Source organism: Panthera leo, chromosome D3, assembly GCF_018350215.1.
Source record: "Panthera leo isolate Ple1 chromosome D3, P.leo_Ple1_pat1.1, whole genome shotgun sequence".
NCBI lineage: Eukaryota > Metazoa > Chordata > Mammalia > Carnivora > Felidae > Panthera > Panthera leo.
In genome coordinates this window covers 92,971,638-92,993,004 of record NC_056690.1, presented here as the reverse complement: position 1 = coordinate 92,993,004, position 21,367 = coordinate 92,971,638, and the positions used below count along the sequence as shown (strand labels likewise).

Below are 21,367 nucleotides of genomic sequence, written 5' to 3'. Positions count from 1 at the left end.
GCACAGAGGAAGAATTTATTAAGGGCTTTGGGGGCTACGACCCTATCAGCGGAGGTTCCTCTGATCCTCGTCCTGATCTTGCGTTAACAAACCCAAGAAAAGACACCCGGAAAAGAACGTCCACGTCAGGGCCAAAAACGAAGCCCCCGAGACGGGCCCTCTGCCTGGGCACAGGCCGAGAAGCGCCCTGGCCGCCCGGAGCATCAGGAGACCGCAGTGCGGGGCCGGTGGGCGAACGCGCAGAACTGAAGCAGGCTCCACGAAGTGCAGACACAACAATAAGTAACTTTTGAGCACAATTTAAAACAATCAAAATTTATGCAAACAATCGATGATGCAAACCACCCACGCGGCGAGTGGAGCCGGGATCAGTAGCAGCGTCCCGCGGAGCCCTATTGGCTGAAGGAAATCAGTAATAGCGATCGCACCTTTTGATACTTGGTTGATGGATTTTTTACTCTAATTCTGACTTATTAAGAAACATCGCGCCGAATCTTTATTTAGCCTCATTGCTGGGATTTCGGATGTCCTTTAAGTGCCGTGCCCGAGGTGAGCCTGCCTCCCGCCTCAGAGGTCACAGACGGTGACGGAGTGTGCGCGTCTATAGCCCGAAGTCATCTATTCGAGGATGTTTACTGAGCACCTACTGTGAGCTCAGTCGATCCCCAGCCCCCTCCAGGAGTCTGGAGTCTAGCGGGGGACGGGGACTGCAGGGCAGAAGCCTCGGGGCCGCGGGCAGGGGACAGAGGGCCCCCTCCGCCTCCACGGAAAAGGCTGAGATCTGGAGGCTGCGGGAGGCAGCAGGAGTGCAGGGGGAGGAGGGGAGAGTTGCCGGCAGAGGACCCGGGTCTGCGTAAGGCTGGAGCCGATGACGAGCTTGACCTGGGCTGATGTGGCCGGGATGTGACAGGTGGAGGGCCAGGCAGCTCGCCTTCCACATGCGTCTCAGAACTGGGCCCCGAGGTTGTGGACACGGGCGGGGTGGGCCCAGACGCGTATTTGAGCAGGAAGAGGCGTGAATCCAAGGGCCGGTGTGGCCGCTCACAGGTCAGCTAACGAAGCAGCAAGACGGCCAACCGAGGGGCCCAAGGAGCAGGCAGCGTGGCCTTCGTACATTCGGGAGGCCAACACCCCCTGGAATGTGTTGGCCTTTCCGTCTTGGTCCGAGTGTTTCTAGGAGCAGCCGAAAGTCACCACCAGCGCTCTCTCAGGGTTGTGCCATCTGTGCTCGGAGCCAGGACACAGCCAGTGCCCGCCGCCCGACGGCTGGGGCGTCGCCAGGGCAGCCCTGTGGGCGCTCATGTCCTGTCCCCGCGAGCCCACGCCCCTTCTGCGCCACCCGTGACGTCGCTATTGTATCGAGAACGCCCGGAGGATGTGTACCAGTGCGTGGGTAGCAGGCGTGGTCTGGTCTGTGGGAAAGTTACAGAGTAAAAACTCACGTTATGTGGTCTTTTATGATACAAAACAGGCATCTCTTTTCTCTGTTCTCGTCCTGCCTTTTCTTCTTCGCCGTCTGTTACGTCAAAGTTCCTGCTCCCATCCCTGTTTCTCTCGTTCCTTCCTTTCAGTAGCTGGGTTTCGAGCTCCCAAGTGCACCGGCGAATCCTGTTTTGGTCGCCCCACACGTCGAATGTCTCTTGGGTCTTTCCCTGAGTGACCCCTTGGGAAGCGTGATGATGTGGCGTGGAGCACGTGATGGGGGCCTCAGGAGAGGCAGAGCCAATGAAGGCGGTGGGGGGTGGGGAAAGGACACCGAGTGTCGAGGCCACAGCCCCAGCTGTTGGCCCCAACGTGGGTGGGGGCTGTGGGCCGCGGTGTGTGCACGTGCTTGGAATCACCCATCGGCTCACCCTGAGCAAAGAGGTCACCCTCGAGACGGGGTGGGCCTCATCCAATCAGGCGAGTCTGTCAGAGCAAAGACTGAGGTTTCCCGGGGGAGAGGGGGCCTCCTGAAGCCCACAGCTCCGGTCCGAGTTCCAGCTGCATGGCCTGTCCTGCGGGTATTAGACCTGTGGGTTCCCAGTACCACCTGAGCCAATTTGCTTCGTGTTGAGACACGTTGTATATGTGTGTTCCACATGCTCCGCAAATTCAGGAGAAACAGACCCGATAGATGGATCGCACGTGTGTCTATACGCGCGATGCATATATGTTAATGGTACAGCTGGACTCTTGCCCAGACTGCTTAAGGGACAACACAACGCAACACGTTTTTGCCTGAAGGTAGGGTGTTGCTGTAAACTATACCTAAGAACAGAGAAGTGTATTTGGAGCCGGACAGTGGGTGAGGCCGGAAGCAGAAGTCCACAAAGGAGAAAGCTACACGTGTCGGGCAGACGGACAGACGGACGGAAGACACGTGAGCCGTGAGCCTCACAGGCCGTTTGCGGAAATCTAGACGGGAGTTCGCTGTCAGTGAGGGCTGGGGAGACGCCAGGGCGCCTACCCCAGCGTTGCAGGAAGGGGAGCCTCGTTACAGAGGCCACAACCTGGGTGGGGCCGTGCCTGTGGTTGCGCGGCAAGAACTTGTGAGCCGTGAAATCATTTATCTGAAGCGGCTGCCGGCAAAGTGTTGAGGGCGTAGCCTGATGTCTGCCTGGTGCTCGTAGACCAAAGCAGGAAGGCAGGGGGAAACTGGGAGAAAAACCATGACATGAAAGGGACTAAGTCTGGATCACGTGGGAGGTTCTCAGTCCATCCAGATCGCAAAATACACCAACATTAAGAGATCCGCTGGCAGGGATCTTTGCTCCGGGGGGAAAAGCGGAGGGTGTGGCTGTTCAGTCTCTCACTAGTACCTGGGAAGGATCCGAGGGTCAGAGTGATCGGTCACGCAGACGCACACAAGGCTCTCTGAGGACATTAAGGTCTGGCGGAGAGATGCCTCCGTGAAGCCCGAGAGCATCCCAGACCCGCTGGCAGTGACCCCGCGCCCACCGGCCGGAGCGGGCTCTGCGGCACGCACGCGTGGTCCCCGCGGTTCTCAGGGGCTTCACGTCACCAGAACACGGCCAGATGGGTCCGAGAGGAAAAGGGGGATCGCAGAGGGAAAGAAGGCTGTCAGATCCCGAAACGTGGACAGGCGGGAAACGGACTAATGAAAACACTCAGCGGAGAGTAAACGCTATCCTTCAAGACAAAAGAAAGATGATTCAGGGGCAGAGCCGTGAGCCACAGAGGATTGACCTCACGCCTTGAAACCCAAGGGGCTTTCCCATTTTGAAATTGCTTGGGACCAGTGACTCCTTTTTCCTCCCCTTTTCTCCCTTTCCAGCCAAAATGTCTGTAGCTGGTACTCAGGACTTCTCACCTCACTGTAGTTTGAGGGCAGATACTGGGCGTTCTAGCTTCACGGGGCCACAGAGGAGGAGGGATTTTGCCCTGGGAGGGACGATTCTCGGATTCCTACCCCTACCTGGCTTAATGATGAGTAATGAAAAGTCACACAATTTTAGGAAAAGATTATGCAACATATGGTCAAGAGCTGGCATTTTTGTTCAACAGACAAAGCACTGTACTTAAATACACAGCTATGTTATTTATTTATAGGTAGTAGTTGCCTCCATGACTTTTAAAGGCCAATATAAATGCAAATCCAACATGACAATCTTAATGAAGTTTCATTTTCTTTTCAGAATAAAAATGAGGTTCATGATAATTCTTCCCATAAAAGATTGTATCATAATCCCACATTTTACTAAATTATTCTTATCACCAATTAGCAGAAAGTCATTTACATATAAATTTTAGACTAGTGTGGTCTCCAAGGGGTTTCGGGAGGTTCAGTGAATTTAGCAATATTATCCCATTTCATAGAAAAGAAAATACCGGGAGGGCAGACGAACTCGCCTCAGGAAACAGGCCAGGCCGTGACCGGGGTGGGAGCGAAGAGCAGTTTGCTGGCCGATCTGGTCTTGAGGCTCAGCCATTGCCACGTTTTTCCCTCATGACCTTGAGGGACCTTGTGACGGACGGCCCCACCCCATCCGCACCCCCAGGGGAACTGGTGCGGGCGCGTTGGACAATTTCATCACGCCGAACATCTCCATTAGGTACTAAGGCAATAAAACTCTGGAGTTATTATATCATACTGTATCCACAAATGGCATAATTACAAACCGGTCCCGAATTTGAGAATTCCAGAGGGTTCAAAGAGGTCAAATGTTTAATTGAAATGGAATATTTAAGCTAAATTGCTAGTGTACTAATTCAATATTATTGAAGTACTAATAAATACATTACAAGACTGTTAAGAAAAGTGCTTCCTGCTGAAGAATGATCATCCCAAGACCAACATCAGCTCACTTTGTAATACGCAGCGAATGTTGTTTTCAAGCTAATTAAATGCCATGCATTTTTGATAGCACTTAACAATATGTGGTTAATTATTATTATGCAGGATCTGTTCTATAGCATTAATTATGAACTCATTTGGCTTTTATAAGAACAGGAAATGCGTGAGTTTGGGGAGGTACAGTGCTTTGTGGCGTTTTATTGTCACTGAGATTTAAATTGATACGCTTTAGGACTTTGCATGAAAAACAAAGAGTTTTCTAAACAAGTTCTAACATTAAGACAGAAAATATAGTCAAGGGAAGAATCTTTATGGGCTTGACATCTTGATGAAATGACCAAGCTCGTTCCGTATTAAAAAGCAGCATCTCTACGCACGTCCCTGTGAGAAGAGCAGCTCGGGATGTTGCTTTGGAGACTTCTGGTCCCGAACCTGTGCTCCTGGGAACCACGTACCACGTCACTGCCCGGTGGCTCCTCTCCTGGAGCCACCCGAGAGCTTCCTCCCTTTCGGGGTGCTTCTCGGACCTGGGGCAAGCCTGACTCCCCTGAGGAGGTGTTAGGACACACCGGGTGGGGACCCGCCCCCACCCCCACCCCCACCCCGCCCCACCCCCACCCCCTCCCCCACCCCACCCCCTCCCCCACCCCGCCCCCACCCCCACCCCCTCCCCCACCCCCACCCCCGAGGGCTCCGCAGTGGGGTCTGGACAACTGTCGTTTTCAAAGTGGCCGAGTACCGTGGCTGTGGCTGGGGCCGCAAGCGGGCCCTGGGTCTCTTTCGGGGGGGGGAGGTGACAGCGATTGTGCATGGCTGTACATGTACTAAAAATCATTGAATTGTGCACTTAAAATGACCGTGCCTGGTGGTGTGTGGCTTGCCTGTTGGTACAGGAGTGTCGAGGAGAAGCGGGTGGAGAAGCCTCGGCCCTCCAGCAGGTGGTCTTCTGGTGGTCCCCACAGCCCTCCAGGCCGGACAGGAGGGGCTGCCTCACACACAGGACAGTGAAGGGTGTCGGGCTCGGGGGCTCTAGGCCCAGCAGCCTTGCTGGTGAGAACGGGCTGCAGCTGGAAAGGCCACACGATTTTACCCCAGCCTTGTTCGCGTATCTTTCTGTAAGACGCCTTTTGTCCATACAGTGCGTGCATGCAGGCAAGGGTTAGCGGGCTCCCGGGGGGCTCGGTCGGTTGGGCGTCTGACTTCGGCTCAGGTCGCGATCTCACGGTTCGGGAGTTCCAGACCCGCGTCGGGCTCTGTGCCGACAGCTCGGAGCCCGGAGCCTGCTTCGGATCCTGTGTCTCCCTCTGTCTCTGCCCCTCCCCTGCTCACGCTCTGTCTCTCTGTCTCTCTCTCTGTCAAAAATAAATAAACATTAAAAAAAATTAAGAAAAAAAAAGGTCAGCTATTTGCCACAACATAGCCTCGTAGTTTCACCCAAAAGCAGCTTAGAGGTTGGGCAGGAACTACGTCAAGCAGTGGACTGGGGTAAGCCAGCTGCTGTGGGGCTGGTGTGGACAGATGCTGCCTTTGACGTGGCTGCAACCCTGGGTCTAACAGGAGTCACATCTCCGAAGGGCATGTGGCCTTATTAGAGGCACGCGCCTTGAATAGCTCACAGAAGGCAGGCGTCCTGGCCAGCGCCACACTCTCTGTGTCTCAGGGCAGGTAATGCCCGCTCCGGCCGCAGGGTTTGGGGGCTGCGAGGCAGCCTTGTGGCCAGAGGGATTTTTATGGGGCAGAGAGGGTGCTTAAGGTCTGAGGGTCACTTTTCAATGTCCTGACTAGTAAATTGATTGTAATACATTATGTTGATGAAAGGATACTGTCCTATCTTGGGAGGGCATTTAATTCGGAGGAAGGCTCGATTTAACTAAAAGTACAGCGTCTCGTGTGGACTTTGGTCTGCGGCTGCCTGAGGGCCCAGGTGTCCGCGGTAGCCGGCCGGCTCCTGCCGTCGGGCTGCCTGGGGACCCCGCCCCGTGCACCTGCAGGTGCCAGAGGAGAAGTCGGACTCGAGCAGGACAGCAGCGATGCCACACTCGGCTTGTGTGTTCGTCTTCTTTTCCACAGCTCTTGTCGCTCGCTCTTCAAACGGCCCTCCGAGGATTTCCGGGCAAGGACTTTTCGCTCCGTTTTACTGACGAAATACAACACTGGGTATTTGGTGACAAGTGGCAGGATCGGGCGCCGGGCAGCGGCTGGGAGAGAGAGCAGGGCATGGGTGGGTGGAGGTGCCGGGTGGGATGGCTCACGTTCTCGTCTCCCGCGGGGAAGGACGCTCCGGACGAATGCTGTGGCACATCTACCGACGTTTCCCGTCCCGGCCACGGGCTCTCTGCACATTCCAGCTTGCCGTCACTAAGCTCCAGAAATTTTATTTCCTGTTCCTCGAGTTTACATATTTCTGTGTTCTTCTCAGGAGGATTAACCGGGAGGAGGAAGACAAAGGGCACAGGGCAGAGGACGGCCATCACGCGCGGCACGTGGTCCGGTGACAACGGTCGACCTTTGGGCCCATCCACCTGGACAGACCCCTGAGTCTGCCGGTTACCGCTCATGTGACCTTACGAAGTCCCCAGCCTCTCTGAGCTTAAGTTTCGCATCTGGGAGGTGGGTCCGTTACTGCCACATTGCATTTTGGTGAGGGTTAAATATAGTTAGACGTAAACGCTTGGCGAAGAGGGAGGAGGGAGGAGGGCTGCACCGTGTAGGTGCCGGACGTGCCCACCTGCCCTCACTCTGTTTCTTGTTTTCCTCCAAGCACACGCAGGAGAGTAACAGACGTCCTGGTCGACTCGGTTAACCTAGCCGGAGGCAGGGGTCCTCCGTGCTGCGTAATCTGCCCTTGCTTTGGGTTAGGTCCCCACGTCCAGGCAGAGGAGCTCCAGCGAGACGTGGGGAGTCCCGAAGGCTGGCGTGTGAGCGGAGGCGTCGCCCGATGGCTCGGGGACGTTGTGGAAGCTCTCTGTGCACCCCTCACAGCTAGGAGAGATTAACACTGTTAGACAACAGTGCAGGTATACAGCAGTGTGCAGCATAAACGAACATCAGCTGGGAACACGATTGTTCGATAGTCAGACACAGTTGGAAGCTTCCATTCATTGATAAGCTCTTAACAGAAGCAGAAGAATCAGGTTTTTACTGTCTGGTAATGTGTTGTTGCTAAAATTCAGGTTTACTTCTAAACTATTAATAGTTAACTCAGACCCATCCCCTCTAGTGCTAATTACCAGCAGGGAAAGAAGGAAAAAAAAAACTAATTTAGACTAGTACATTTGTCTTCTGGAATACATCAGTAGGAGAAAGGCGTCTACGGCAAACATCCTATGAAATGTCGACCGCTCCTCCTGGCTCTGTCTGCTCGCTGAGAGAGAGAACAAAACACAGGTACTTTCAAAAAACATTCAAAATTATAATGATTGTAGATATAATTTTATGGTAGAGCTAGAATGGCAATTAAGTACTATTCTTTTTTAAAAACCACACCAGTTACACTGTGATTTTTTTCATAGAGAGACAGAGAGAGAAGATATTAATTAAGATAAAGCCACAAGTACCCGTTGAGATTCGAGGTTTCCCTGTGAGCACCACCCAAGCTCAGAAGGTTGGGTCTGATGACTTCCTGGGTGAGGTCTATCCCGGTCGCTCACTCTCGGCCAGGAAATAGCCACCGAAGGCAGCTTGCTTACGTAGCCGGAAGACATACAAACGTGCATTTAAAAACCGATCCAGGCACTTATCAGATTTAGCAAAACTTGCTGACCCACAAAAACCATTTCTTACCCTTTGGCTTTTAAATAAAGAACATATTCCATCACAGGGCCATTTGTATTGTTGTTTTTATTGCATCGATGAGGTAATTCACAAAACCTCCTGGTGGGCTCGAGGATGTGGTGCGTGGAAAAGGCCACACGACAGCCATCGTGGAAACCCCTCCTCCTTGTCCCTTGAGGTCAGTCTGCACAAGGAGCCAATGGCCCCTAACGATTAACCTGTGGCTCCCCAGCACAGGTGTGCCTGGTGCCTACGCTTACATCCGCTTGTTGCTAATGACTGAAATGGAGGGGAACGTGAGATCTGTACTTGAACTTCAGGGCTTGGGGTGAGACAAGGCGCATCATTCTGACGTGGCTGAGCTACCGACTTCAAGGCCACTTCCCCAGGACCCTTCCTGAGGGTGCACTGCCCACGGCCACACGGGTCCCAGGCGATCCACGTATCACGTGTCCCCAAGAGATCTCCAGATAGCACCCAGGATGCAAAATCCTCCTGGTACATCAACTGATTAGGTATTAGAAGCCAGCCTTCCCATTGCTTTAGTTTTTTCATAGATAATATGAGAAAAATAAGGGTTCCTGTCTCAAAGGCTCCGGAGGAGAGTGGTGGGATCGTATGAGTCGGTACATGAAAACACTTAACGCAGGACTGCCGCGTCGCCTGGACGCTGGTCACCTGCATCTGGATGGAGGATAGCCCAGAAAATGGGCACTGTTGCCTCACAGCCTTAGAAGTTGTCTTTTCCCCCATCAGAATAACTGAGGTTCATTGCATTGTTCATCATTAATTTCTTTGGCGTTCCTAACACATACCCAATAGAAATCCAGTTGTTTTGAAGACTCAGTGAAGCGTGTGAGAAAAATGCCCACGAGTGAAAATTTCCATCAAGACTGGGAGGTTCTCCGAGCTGATATTCAGGAAGGGAAGCACGGCCTCAGGGGGCTTTCTGTTGTGCTCCTCTGGGTGTCGGGTAACGTGCTTTCCTGAACAAAATACGTGAAATCGAAGGTCAAATTTTGAGCTGACAAGCTTGCTTCCTTGTAGAAGACTTATGGGCAGAGACTAATGCCACAAGGAGTTCCAGGAGCCGGAGAGAGCTCTCAGTGCAGGTGGAACCAGTATGTAACCAGGAGCGTCACTCCAGACTTTTCTAGACTTTCAGATAAAAGCCTTAGGTGTCCTTCAGGATTTGTGTGAATCTTGTTTCGTGATGCCTCCAATCCGATGGCACATAGAAACTGATAAATGTGTTGTGTGCTTGAAAGGAGCAGATTCATAATATGTCCTTACTTGGTTTATAAATTTTCGTTTCCTGATTCGTTGAAGCCAATAGCAGAGAAGCTGTCTGGTAAGAGGTGTGGTCAATAAACTCTGGCAGTTTAACGGGCAGCAGATGATGTAGACCATCCACGGTGTTCACAGCTGACCACTCACCCCCCACCGTGTCCAGTCCACACTCCACGAAGACTTCACCTGACGGAATCAGTTCGACACGGGCATCCGTGTAAGTCTGTGCTCTCTTGTTTGTAGGTGTCTCCTCTGCGGACAGCTGCTTCCTGAGGGTCCTGGCTCACCCGCACCTGCAGCGTTCGTCCTGCTCAGGTGCTGTTTCACAGAGGAACATGAAAGGTGCTGGACACAAGCTCAGTGGTGAAGGGCCTTTGTCGTGGCCGTGCGTGTGTGTCAGTTTCCAGAGCTGCCGTGACAAAGCGCACAAACCAGGAGGCTTCAGACAATGTCTCCTCCCCCGGTTCTGGAGGCCAGAGGTCTAAAACGGTCTGAAACGGGTGTGAGCAGGGCCGTGCTCCCTCTGAAGCAGGTAAGGGAGTCCCTCTCTGTGCCTTCCAGCTTCCGGCGGCTGCTGGTGATCCTTGGCGTTCACTCCCTGGTGTGCAGTCTCCTCACTCCGGTCTCTGCCTCTGGTCTCAGTTGGTCTCTGTTTGGTGTCTCTGTCTTCTCAAAAGGACACGAATCCTATTGGATCGGGGCCCGCCCTCCCCATTATGACCTCATCTTAACTGGTTACATCAGGGAGCTGACACTGGTCACACGGTAACATAGTTACATCTGCAGTGGCCCTGTTTCCAAACAAGGTCACATTCTGAGGCCCTGGGTGTTAGGACTTGAACGTTTCTTTCTTTGGGGGGGGGGGGGGGGAGACAATTTAACCCATTACAAGTAGGAAAAGTGGAAAAGTGGAAATTAGCTCTAAAAATGGCCAAAACATTCGGCTGAGAGTCCACCCTCCCCTCGCCCCTCCCCCCAAATATTTTTCCTGCAAGGCCATAGCTGAGTGTCTGGACAGGACATGCTTGGATTAGCAAATGAAATTCCAGAAGAGGAATTCACCCTTTTCCAGGGAAAGAACAGGGGAAAAAGAGTAAGCTGGGCGGGCATGTGTTTGAAAAGCAGGGTGACCTATGAGGGTTATTTTGGAAGATGTAAAGGTGCTCCCTTTAGGACGAGAATATCTGGGGAGCGAGGGGAAGTGGGGTGACAGCGGAGTGCGGGCCCTTGAAAGGATGGGCCACGCGGGACCGTCAAGTACAGGTGAACCTGGTTCGGTGCTGTGCGTGGCCGTCGTCACAGAGTTAGCTGTTGTGAACAGGGGGTCCCGTTCCTTTCTGTATCCAGACCTGGGGGTGCTTGTGAAGCCCGCGGCCGGTCCCCTCCGCCTCTGCTCTGGTGCTCCTGCCGCTCCTGCCCTCTCACGCCTCGCTTTCTCTCCTCGTCCCCTCTCTGTGCTTCTTCCCTTGCTGGGGCTGCTGCTAATCTCGTGTCTCTGGGGTCTAACCTGGGAACTTCCTGCAGGTGGGTCCTGTGCCCGTGGGCTGTCGGTGGGCGTACCTGTCTGCGTTTGGGTCCACGGCGGCGGGGCGGGTGCGCGGGTCACCCCGCGGGGCTGGGAGCAGGCAGCGTCCCTCCCGTGAGCGGAGAGCTGGCACTCGCCACGGCCACGGCCCCACCCCCGGGGAGACAGGCCACCGTACAGGGCGGGACTCTGCAGTGAACGCCTGTACCCCGCCGCTGCACCCCGGCCTCCGTGACTCCGTGTGACCAGTGTCAGCTCCCTTTCCTCGTAAGTTTTGTTTTCTTCCTGAGAAGGACCTCCAGACCTGTGTCCATCAGACCGCCCCGTCCTTATTACCCAATTATGAAAAGTCTCATGTGACATGCCTGGCTTGACACCAAGAAAAAAAAAATCTCTCCCTGAGTATCAGGACGTTCTTTCTTTTTGCCACATGATCCTTCAGGCATAATCCCAAGCATCCTTTTTAATTGTCAGAAGGAAAATATGAATGACGCCATTTCTTTTTATCTGCTGGCACAACCGAAGACAAAAGGATTCTTTCCTTCCCTCTTAGGAACACACAAGTGTCTGTAGATTGTCTTTTAGGAGATGTTTGGATTGTTTTCATGGCTCCTTCATTTTCATACGTTGAAAATCGTTTTCCCCAGCCCCCTCACCTTTGTGTGTGTGTGTGTGTGTGTGTGTGTGTGTGTGTATATATATATATATATATATATATATATATATATATATATACATATGAGACTGTTTATAGGTAGACACTTGAAGCTGTATCTACAATTGCAATCGTTACTATCGGGCACTTCATAAATATCCCTTTAAGATGCTATTTGATACCTTCTATAGTCTTGGAGGAAACAGACTGGATTCTCCTGTTTCCAAAGCAGCTAAATGTATTACAATAAATTTGCTTTCTCTGTGCTGTGGAATTGGAAACCTATAAGATGTTGAATAAGAAAACTGATACCACTGCTTATCTGTCCAAAAGCCAGTGGTGTTAGGAAGCCCAGTAATTGAAAAATGGATAGCATTGATATTTGAACCTTTTTATATAACCTTTGAAGTGTAAGCCTTTTGGGGAATAAATTGCTTTTTGTAACAAGAACAATGTCAGATCCCATATTTAGAAACCGTGCACTTAATTCATTTTCAGGCGGAGAAACTCATGTTGTCTTGTTGGGAAAAACATTGCAAAATGGATTAAGCTTCACCCTGGAGAGATGATAACCTAATATAAATAACTACAGGCTGATCTTTATTAGTTACTGAGCAAATATTGCCAAATAGGACAGGCGACCTTCAATGGTGATTGATCTAGGAGAAGTCATCGGCAGCATTGTCTTTGGAGAATAACTTTGGGGCATTTTGGGATCTTCAGTCTGTTCTTATTTAAGGGGACGTGCTGCGGCTAATGTTCGGGAAGAGTAAGTTTATCTTATTTAATGGTAAGGATTAGAGCTCACGCCAGGCAGAGTAACGACATCTGATTCCAGGGTGGGCCAACGGCTCGATGTTTGTTGAACGGATCACAACTGTGGGAGCCAGGAACTCGGCTGAAAACCTATGCCAGACGAAGCCTCTCGGGTTTAGCAGAGTCTACCTGAGCTCTGCGTTTCGCCAGTTCTGCGTCGATGAATAATTCACTCACCGTGTCCTCGGGTCGCTGGACCGTCGCCGGATGGGGCGTGTAGGGTAGCTCAGAACAAGAGAGAGGCGGGCAACATGTCAGTCCCATCTACATTCTACACCCGGAAATGGTCCATCCATTCAAAGAGGGAGGAAGATGAGTCAGAGACTGTTATTTAAAAAAAAAAAATCAGAAAGAAACAGTAATCAACTTGGACGTTTTCCTGGTGTTTTCACCTCTCGGGTGATGGTCTCGTGTGAAGATCAGCTTTGCCGTTTTCTTCTCAATCTTCTTAGAACTTTTGTTTGAACTGTAAGTCTCTACATTTCAAAAGCGTTGGTAATGACGTCACAGGCCTCAGCCTTACTCACCCAGAACAACGGGACAGACGGGACGCACGGCCGCAGACGCTGACGCCCGTCCTGCGTTGTGAGCTGCACCCCACGCACACGTCCGAGCTAGCGTCAGAGGGCCGGTCGGGCCGCCGGCTAGCACTTGGCACCTTGGAGAGCCCGTGCAGTGTTCCTTTCCTTTTTTTTTGTAAATATAATTTATGGTCAAATTGGCTAACATAGTGTGTAAAGTGTGCTCTTGGTCTTGGGGTAGATTCCGTGGTTCATCGCTTCCACGCGGCACCCAGCGCTCATCCCAACAGGCGCCCTCCTCAGTGCCCGTCACCCATTTCCCCTCCCCACCCCCCATCCACCCTCAGCTTGTTCTTTGTATTTAAGAGTCTCTGATGGTTTGCCTCCCTCCCTCTCTGTTTGTAACTGTTTTCTTCCCCTCCCCCTCCCCCAGGGTCTTCTGTTAAGTTTCTCAAGACCCATGTATGAGTGAGAACATACGATACCTGTCCTCTGACTGACTTACTTCACTCAGCATAGTCCCCTCTGGTTCCATCCCCGTTGCTGCAGATGGCAGGATTTCTGAAGGGACTACTTCTCTGAGACGGTTGAATGTTTGTCCTCCTAAAACTCTTTCTTGTGCCTTTCCATCAGCTGAACCATGGGGGGCAGACAGCTGGGCTCTGGCCTTCCTCCGTCCGTCCACCCAACGGCGAGTGGGGTTGGGCCGATCTGGAAAACGCTCTGTTTTCCAGATCTGTTTCCAGATCTGTTTCCAGATCTGTTTGGAAGGAAGCAGGGTCCTGCAAGGGCTCCCCGGGGCTCCGCCTGTCCTAGCACTGAGCCAAACCGGGCAGCAAAGGCAGTCTTGCAGAGGAAATGGTCCTGAGTGGAGTGCGTAGGACGCAGCCCCATGGTCTGTTTAGGGGATGTAGGCAGGTGTGGGCTCTGTATTTCTAATACCTGCACAAGTGGTTTCAGGTAAGTAATAAGTGGTCAACTTACCCCTTTCTCTATTACTAACTAAACTTGTGAATCATCACGGAGCATCGATTGCTTTAACTTCCGTAGTTAAGTTTCTAAAAGTGAACTTCTTGTTCAGAGTATTTTTAGATTTACAGAAAAATTGCAAAGATAGTACAAAGTAACATCTTGTGTTAGTATAGTGCATCCGCCAGGGTTAGTGAGCCGATATCGATGCAGTATTATTAACTAAAGTCCATACTTGATTCAGACTTCCGTAGTTTTTATCTGAGATCCTTTCTTCCTGTTCCAGGATCCCACCTGGGACCCCACCTTACATCCAGTCCTCATGGCTCCTTGGGCCCCTCTGGGCTGTGACAGTTTCTCAGACTTTCCTTATTTTTGATGGCGGACTGGCCGGGCAGTTTCTAGGATGTCCCTCTGTTGGGATTTGCCATGTGTTTTTCTCAGCTAAGACTGAGGTTACGAGCTTGGGGAGGAGGACCGCAGAGGGGGCGGTGCTGTTTCCATCATGTTGTATCACAGGCTACCAACATGCTGATGTTGACCATCGTCAGCTGGCCGGGGTCTGTCTGTCAGGCTTCTCCACTGTGAACTCGCTCTGAGGCTCCCCACCCCTGTCCACACTGGATTCTTTGAAAGGGAGTCATGAATCGCTCACATCTGAGGAGTGAAGGCTTCATTCTTGAGGACACTTACTTGGAATTCCGCTCAGGAGAGTTGTCTGTTTCCTCCGTTCACTTACTTATTTGATTATCTGTGTCTGTTTGGACCCATGGATATTATTATACACTTCGGGCGATGATCCAATGCTTCTTTATTTTGTCGCTCAGGTTGTTCTAGCTCCTTCGGGTGGCTACCCTGACCCTTTGACGTACCCCCAGCAAGGGGTGTGTGTGTATGTGTGTGTGTGTGTGTGTGTGTGTGTGTGTGTGTACATATATATACACTTCCCTACTTTCTGGCAATACAAGATCTTCCCAGCCCTACACTCGGTCATTTCTCCAAGAAGCCTAGGCTCTTTTTACTGGAGAATGCTATTAGAAACCCAGGTATGGGTGCCAGGTGAATAATTCCGTTTTATAAACGTAATAAAACATTTTTAAAAACATATCTGAATGCGGGCAGCTGGCAGCAGGCTCAGCGCTGAGCGTGTGTCGTTAGCTGCGGTCACTCAGTGGCTGTGAGCTGGGCAGCTCGGCTGGTGGGAGACATAGCTTCCCTGTCTTCCGAACAAGTCGTAGGAGTGACCAGCCCACAGGGCTGTTCTGAGGGTTGAAGGAGGTAGTGCTTAGGATAGTGGCTAAGACACAGCAAGTGCTTAACAAACGCGGGCTTCCTTAGCTGCCCCGTCTCAGCCCTATTGTCCCCCTTGGGCTCTCTGCCCTCCACTGGGGGGTGGGTGCCAGCAAATTGCGACACCTGGATCTTGCCAGTCGGCTTCTTGTCAGGATCTGCCGACAGGAAGCGCTAGGAGGAGGTCAAAGGGCGGGGAGAGGAGATGCTTCTTGCCTGCTGCCACCACCGGGCTGGTGTCGACGGTGGCCGTGGCCACAGGGGTGGTGGGACCCCAGAGGTCACAGCGAGGTGGGGCTCGCAGCACCGTTTCATTGGCTCGGTGGCCGGAAGCTGTCCCTCTTGTGGTGACAAAGAGTTGAATGTGGCGGTGGCTTCGGCAGCAGGTGCACGTGGGAGCCCCTGTGCAGGGCGCCAGCCTTCCTGTTCCCGGGCTCGGCATCCTGTGCGCCTCCCCAGCCCCGGTGCCTTGTCCCCTTTTCTCTCACACACACTTACCACCATGACAAACGACCTCGTATGCCACCCTGTGTCTTTCAAACAGCCAGAGAAATGCTTGTTTCCCTGGCTGAGAAAGCGTCATTATTACCTTTTGCTCTGTCACTACCACCAGTGACTAACTGAAGGAGAGAAGCCGTCCCTGTATCATCGTCCATTTTCGTTGCCAGGCTGTTGCTTTGCTCGCCCTACAGACGGCCACCACAGTGGCCCCCAGGGGGAGATGACAGTTCTGAATTTTGCGACCGACCCAAGATTAGAAGCCATCCAGCAAGACGCAGCCGACGGTGACACGGAAAGGGACAGGTGCAATGCCCCCTTCAGGAAGATTACAGTCACACGCAAGTCCTCTTACGACCCCGCATCCGTGGGCTCTGGTATTCGTGGCATCGGGGGGACAGCTGCCTGCGCTGTCTCTGCTTTGAAGGCTGCTATAGGGTGTGACGAGCGTGCGCCCCATGTTGGAGGTGGCCCCTTGGCGGACGTGGGTTTCGCTGGGCACACTCGTGCTCACAGGCAGGAAGAGGCTTTGCCCCGCAGCTGTGTGCGGGGCCGTCTGGTAGATGCTACGCGAAGGTCCTACAAGAATAAAGAATGTGTCCCGATGCCGAGGACGACGCGCGGTGGGGGGTGACGCGCGGTGGGGGAGTCCCTAGGAAAACCAGGCCCATCCTTTCTGGGTTTGGCAAAGATCCATGATGCTCCTTACATGTTTTTATAACTCTGAAATAAATCTCGCTGAGGTCTTCCTGGTGGTGTGGGGGATAGATTCCGCGGGGACGCTTTCCTGCATCTACGGCATGATCACAGCCAGTTAAAACTCGAGTCGGTTTTTTTTTCTGGGGTGGTACCGTGCCCAGAATGTTTGATTTTTAACTTTGTTGAGCTGCTCCAATAAACCCATTATTTCTCTCTCGGTTTCCGGTATTTGCCCTGCGGAGACACCCGGGGCTTTCGTCCTCGAGGCGGGAGGACGAGCTAACCCTACGACGCGAGCAGCCTGGCGCCCTTGTTGGCCCGCTCGGGTCGCTCTCCGCCTGCCCCTCCCGGCCTCCCCCTCCCTCCTGACCTCTCCCTCTCCCTCCCCTTTCTTTCTTCTTGTTAGGAACTGTCTCAAGCTTGTGGAAAAGTATCGCAAATGATACAAGACATGTACGCAGCCAGCTCCAGCTTTATCAAAACTTGAGATTTTGCTATAATTTGGGGGAGATTTCTCTTTCCTTCTTCCTTTTTGACTTTGAAATAATAAAGCAGGTATGTTCCTAGCCCCCCGCCCCCAAGCTGCCTCACAATTTTATTCTCTTCCTCCCAGAGTCGTGTCTCCTGAAAGGGGAGGCGCTCAGCCCCAGACACAAGATCCCTTTGTGCTATTTGTCGATCATTTCCATAAAGGGTATAATACGTGTTTGTGTCTGTAAGTTTTCGTCAATGGGATCATTCCACGGCTTTCCAGCAAACTTGCTTTTGTCATCCTAGACTTAATTTTTTGTATTCACCAGCCTGATACGTGTAGCTCCGGACCTCACGAATTCCCTACCAGGATTTTCCCATTCTCTTCTTGATGAAACTTTGCGTTGCTCTCTTTAAAATGAACTGCAAATAATGCTTCCGTGAATGCTTCCGCGTGCGTGCCTTCTGCACGTGGGAGAGATCATCTCTAGGATACACGGCTGCACCCCGTTCTACAGAACAAGGCCACGGACACAACGGTCCCGGATCCAGAACGTGGAGAGTCTCTCCGGAGGCTGTTGCTCATATACACACACTACCTGGTACGGTGACTAAACATCCCACGCCTCTTCATTCGTTGAGATGTTATAGGATTTCCAATAACATTTTGTTAAAACGAACAAACAGACAAAACTCTTTCACATCCTGCCTTGGATTTATTCCTAGCTACTTTGTAATTTAGGATGTTATTGTAAATCAGGTCTTGAAACTTGCTCTCTTCCGTCGTCGTGTGGCTGACGTCTAGGACCGCGCTTCCTGACCTGCCTGTTTCTAGCAGTTTAGTTGTAGATTTTCTTGACCCCAGATGTCATTTTATCTCAAAATAACGTATTTTTCTTTCAGTTTTTCCAATTCATAGGTCTTTGCTTTGCTTGGCTTCTCAGTCAGCAGATTTACATCTGGAGAGCATGTTGAAGTGGTAATAATGGGTCAGCTCATTGGTCCCTGGTTTTAAAGGGAATGAATGCTTGGAATGTCTCACAATTAAGAATCTCTTTTGCTACAGGGGTTTGGTAGTTAATGTTTTTCAGACCAAGGAACTCTCTCCTGGTTTGCTAAGTTTTCTTCTGTTTTAACCATTTATTTCATAAAGGTTCCATTTTATCAAATGTTTCTTGACATCTCCCTGGGTAATTTTACATTTTCCTCCTTTATCTGTTAAAGTATAAATTACATTAATAGATGCTTTGATATCAAGCCATGCTTGCATTGTGACCGAACTCGTCATAATGTAACTTTTTATGCGGACTGGGGTTGTTAGTGTTTTAATTCAGATGCCTGCGTTTATGCTCGGTACCTGAGGTTGTGTGTGACCTTCCTGTCTCATGCTGCTTCTGTCTGAGTTTGGTGCAAAGGTCACACGTACTGTGCTCCAGGCGTTAGGACCGCCCGCTGCTCCTTCCCTCTCTGAAGGACGCTGCGTGTGAGCTCACATAATCCGTACCTGGAGCGCTTGTGGGACTTTCCCTACAACTGTCCAAGTTGTTGGCTGTTCTTCGCTCTTGTTGGGTGTGTGTGTGTGTGTGTGTGTGTGTGCTTGATTTGTTTTTGGATTTTGCTGTTTTGGTGGTGGGCATTTAATAGGAAACTCTGTTTTTGGAATTACTTTACATGTCAGACTTTTTAACTGCTTTCAAACTCTGTATGGTAAGTTGTATTTTTCTAGATGTTATCTATTTCATAATAGATGTTATCTATTTCATCTAGACCTTCAGATTTACTGGCATAAAGGTATTTCTTTTATTTCTGTGTAATGGATTGAATCTCTGCTGTCAGTATATTTAGGCCCATTTTCATTCCTCCTAGGGCTTTATTGTGCTTCCTTTCTCGATTCATTCTGTCACAGGTGTGGTTATTTGATGATCCAAAGAAGTAAATTCATCATTCTTGTTTCCCCTTTTATTTTTATTTCATTAAATTTCATTCTTCACCATATGATTTCTTTCTACTTCCTTTGCCTTTACTTCTCTTTCTTGTGATGATGTTTTTATGATTCATATTGGACCCTTGGTTTTGTCTGGTTTTTTTTAATGTTTATTTTTCAGAAAGAGAGAGCGCGAGCAGGGGAGGGGCAGAGAGAGAGGGAGACACAGAATCCGAAGCAGGCTCCAGGCTCTGAACTGTCAGCACAGAGCCCGACGTGGGGCTCAAACTCGCGGACCGTGAGATCATGACCTGGGCCAAAGTCGGATGGTTAACGGACTGAGCCACCCGGGCAGCCCAGAATGTGTGTGTGTGTGTGTTTTTTTTAATGTTTATTTATTTTTGACAGAGAGAGAGAGAGAGAGAGAGAGAGCATGAGGGGGAGAGGGGCAGAGAGGGAGACACAGAATCGGAAGCAGGCTCCAGGCTCTGAGCTGTCAGCACATGGTCCGACGCGGGGCTCGAACTCACAAACCATGAGATCGTGAGCTGAGCTGAAGTCAGATGCTTAACTGACTGAGCCACCCAGGCAGCCCTGCTTTGCCTGTTAAAGTAATCTTTCATGATCATATATTTCCCGATAAGTGCTGCTTCCAGACCATATCAGGAGTTTCGACACTATATTCACTATTGTTCCTTTCTAAATGTTTTCCAGTTCCTACCACAATTTTTCGACCTATAAATTACCTAGAAGAGCATTTTTAATTTTCCAAATATACATTATTTTTTGTTATCTTCAACTCACTGGATTTTTTGATAGGATGCAGTGTGTTATTTACCAATTATTTTTTTAAGTTTATTAATTTATTTTTAGAGAGAGAGAGGGAGAGCATGAGTGGAGCAGAGGCAGAGAGAGAGAGAATCCCAAGCAGACTCTGAGCTGTCAGCACAGAGCCCAGTGCGGGGCTCTGTCTTCCCACCGTGAGACCATGACCTGAGCTGAAATCAAGAATCAGATGCTTAACTGACTGAGCCACCCAGGTGCCAGGTAGTTACTGAAATTCAATTTTTCGTCAAGTGCATGATCAATTTTATAAATATTCTACATCTGCCTGAAAAGAATGTGTATTTTTTCTGTTGCTGAGCACATGCTCTAGGTATGTCCATAATTTCTTTGATATGTGTGTTGTCTTATTTTGCGATTTATTATCATATCACATGTTTTGACCACGATGCCTATTAGTTATCAACAGAAGTGTGTTAAATTATAACACTGCTTATAAATTTTTCAAAAATTTTCTGGAATTCTGTTCTTTTGCTTTATATATTTGAAGCTGTTATCAGGTAACTGGAACTTTAGAATCATGCTATCTTCCCGGTGAAGTGCCCCACTGCCATTAAATAGTGGCCATGTTGATATTAGTGTCTGTGGTCTGATATTAACGTAGCCTACAAGCTCTTTTTAAAATTAGAATTTCTCACCTATTACATTTTTTTTCCATGATCGTCTTTCCAATATAATGTAGTTATACCTTATGCTTTTGTTTTGTGCTTAACCGTATTTAAAAAGCATTCCTAACTGGACCAATTCTAAGTATAAGCAATATCCCCACCTCCTTCCATCCAATGTGAATCCTTAGCATTATTTAACCCTGACCATCCCTCTGGGCTGAATCTCATTATTGTTTAGTGTTTGAGTTCTTAGGTTCTCAGTTCGTCTTCGCTATTGTTACTATGGTTTCCTATGGTTATGTAGAGCTTTGCTGAGATGAACCCGTATGTTCGGGAGTATTGTCAATCCTCACTCTGTGCTTTATCACCCTACGTCTCTTCTCTGGAATCAATTTCCTTCAACATAAAATAGACTCTTTGGTACTTTTCTTCTTTGAGATTAGTTGTGAACTATTTTAGTCCTCTGACACATATGCACTTTGGAAAATTATGTAAGGTTTTGGACTTAAATTTTGTCGCCTACCAAGGTGGGGTATGCATGGTGCTTTCTTAATGGGGGTTCTTGTGCGGGTTAAACTCACCGGTACGTGTGAGCTCTCAGAGCAGTGTCTACACAGGCAAAGTGCATTGTCCCCACTAATTCAGCCACTGTCTGTCCTCACCTATGAAGGATAATTTAGTGGGGTGGTTACAGTTCCTGGGACGTGGGAAACGGTTCTCGGCATTTGGGAAAATACTGTGAACCTGTCTTGGGCTTTGCTGTTCCGTGGCCTCCGTGTGGCATGCCTCAGTGTAGATTTATGTTTATTCTTCTGTGATGCGAGGATTTACTATCTTTCGTCATTTCAAATAAGTCCCAGCCCTTCACCTCCTTCAATAATGTGCTCTCTTCTTTTCTAGAAACCGTATTATTTGTTTACTGGACCTTCTCGTTCTATCCTCCACGTTCCAAAATGCCACTTACCCACTGCATCTCTGCCCTGGACCCAGGGGTCCGGTCTGGGTCCTCTCCGAAATTAGCTGGAGGGGACAACGGCCATGAACCTGCTGCGTGCGAGCTGCTTCCGCCACTGTTCCCCAAGCAGCTGTCCCCCCCGCCCCCGGCTCCTTGCAGCTTACCAGAACTAGTGTCGGGGACAGCAGCAGTGGGCAGGCAGGACCCCTTTCCCCTCCGGGTCTGGGCAGCG

At 50.4% G+C, this 21,367-nt stretch overlaps 1 long non-coding RNA gene across 3 annotated transcripts; it reads right to left on the bottom strand.

Moving 5' to 3' along the window:
* Positions 1 to 6,213: 6,213 nt before the first annotated feature.
* Positions 6,214 to 10,056, bottom strand: LOC122204011. Of its 3 annotated transcripts, none has more exons than XR_006195435.1 (3): positions 7,855 to 10,041; positions 7,571 to 7,661; positions 6,214 to 7,408 (listed from the first exon to the last, which is right to left on the bottom strand). It is a non-coding gene; the product is annotated as an uncharacterized LOC122204011 (long non-coding RNA). The 3 variants fall into 3 exon arrangements; XR_006195436.1 differs by having other exon boundaries at positions 6,215 to 7,279; XR_006195434.1 differs by having other exon boundaries at positions 7,395 to 7,661; positions 7,855 to 10,056.
* Positions 10,057 to 21,367: the final 11,311 nt, after the last annotated feature.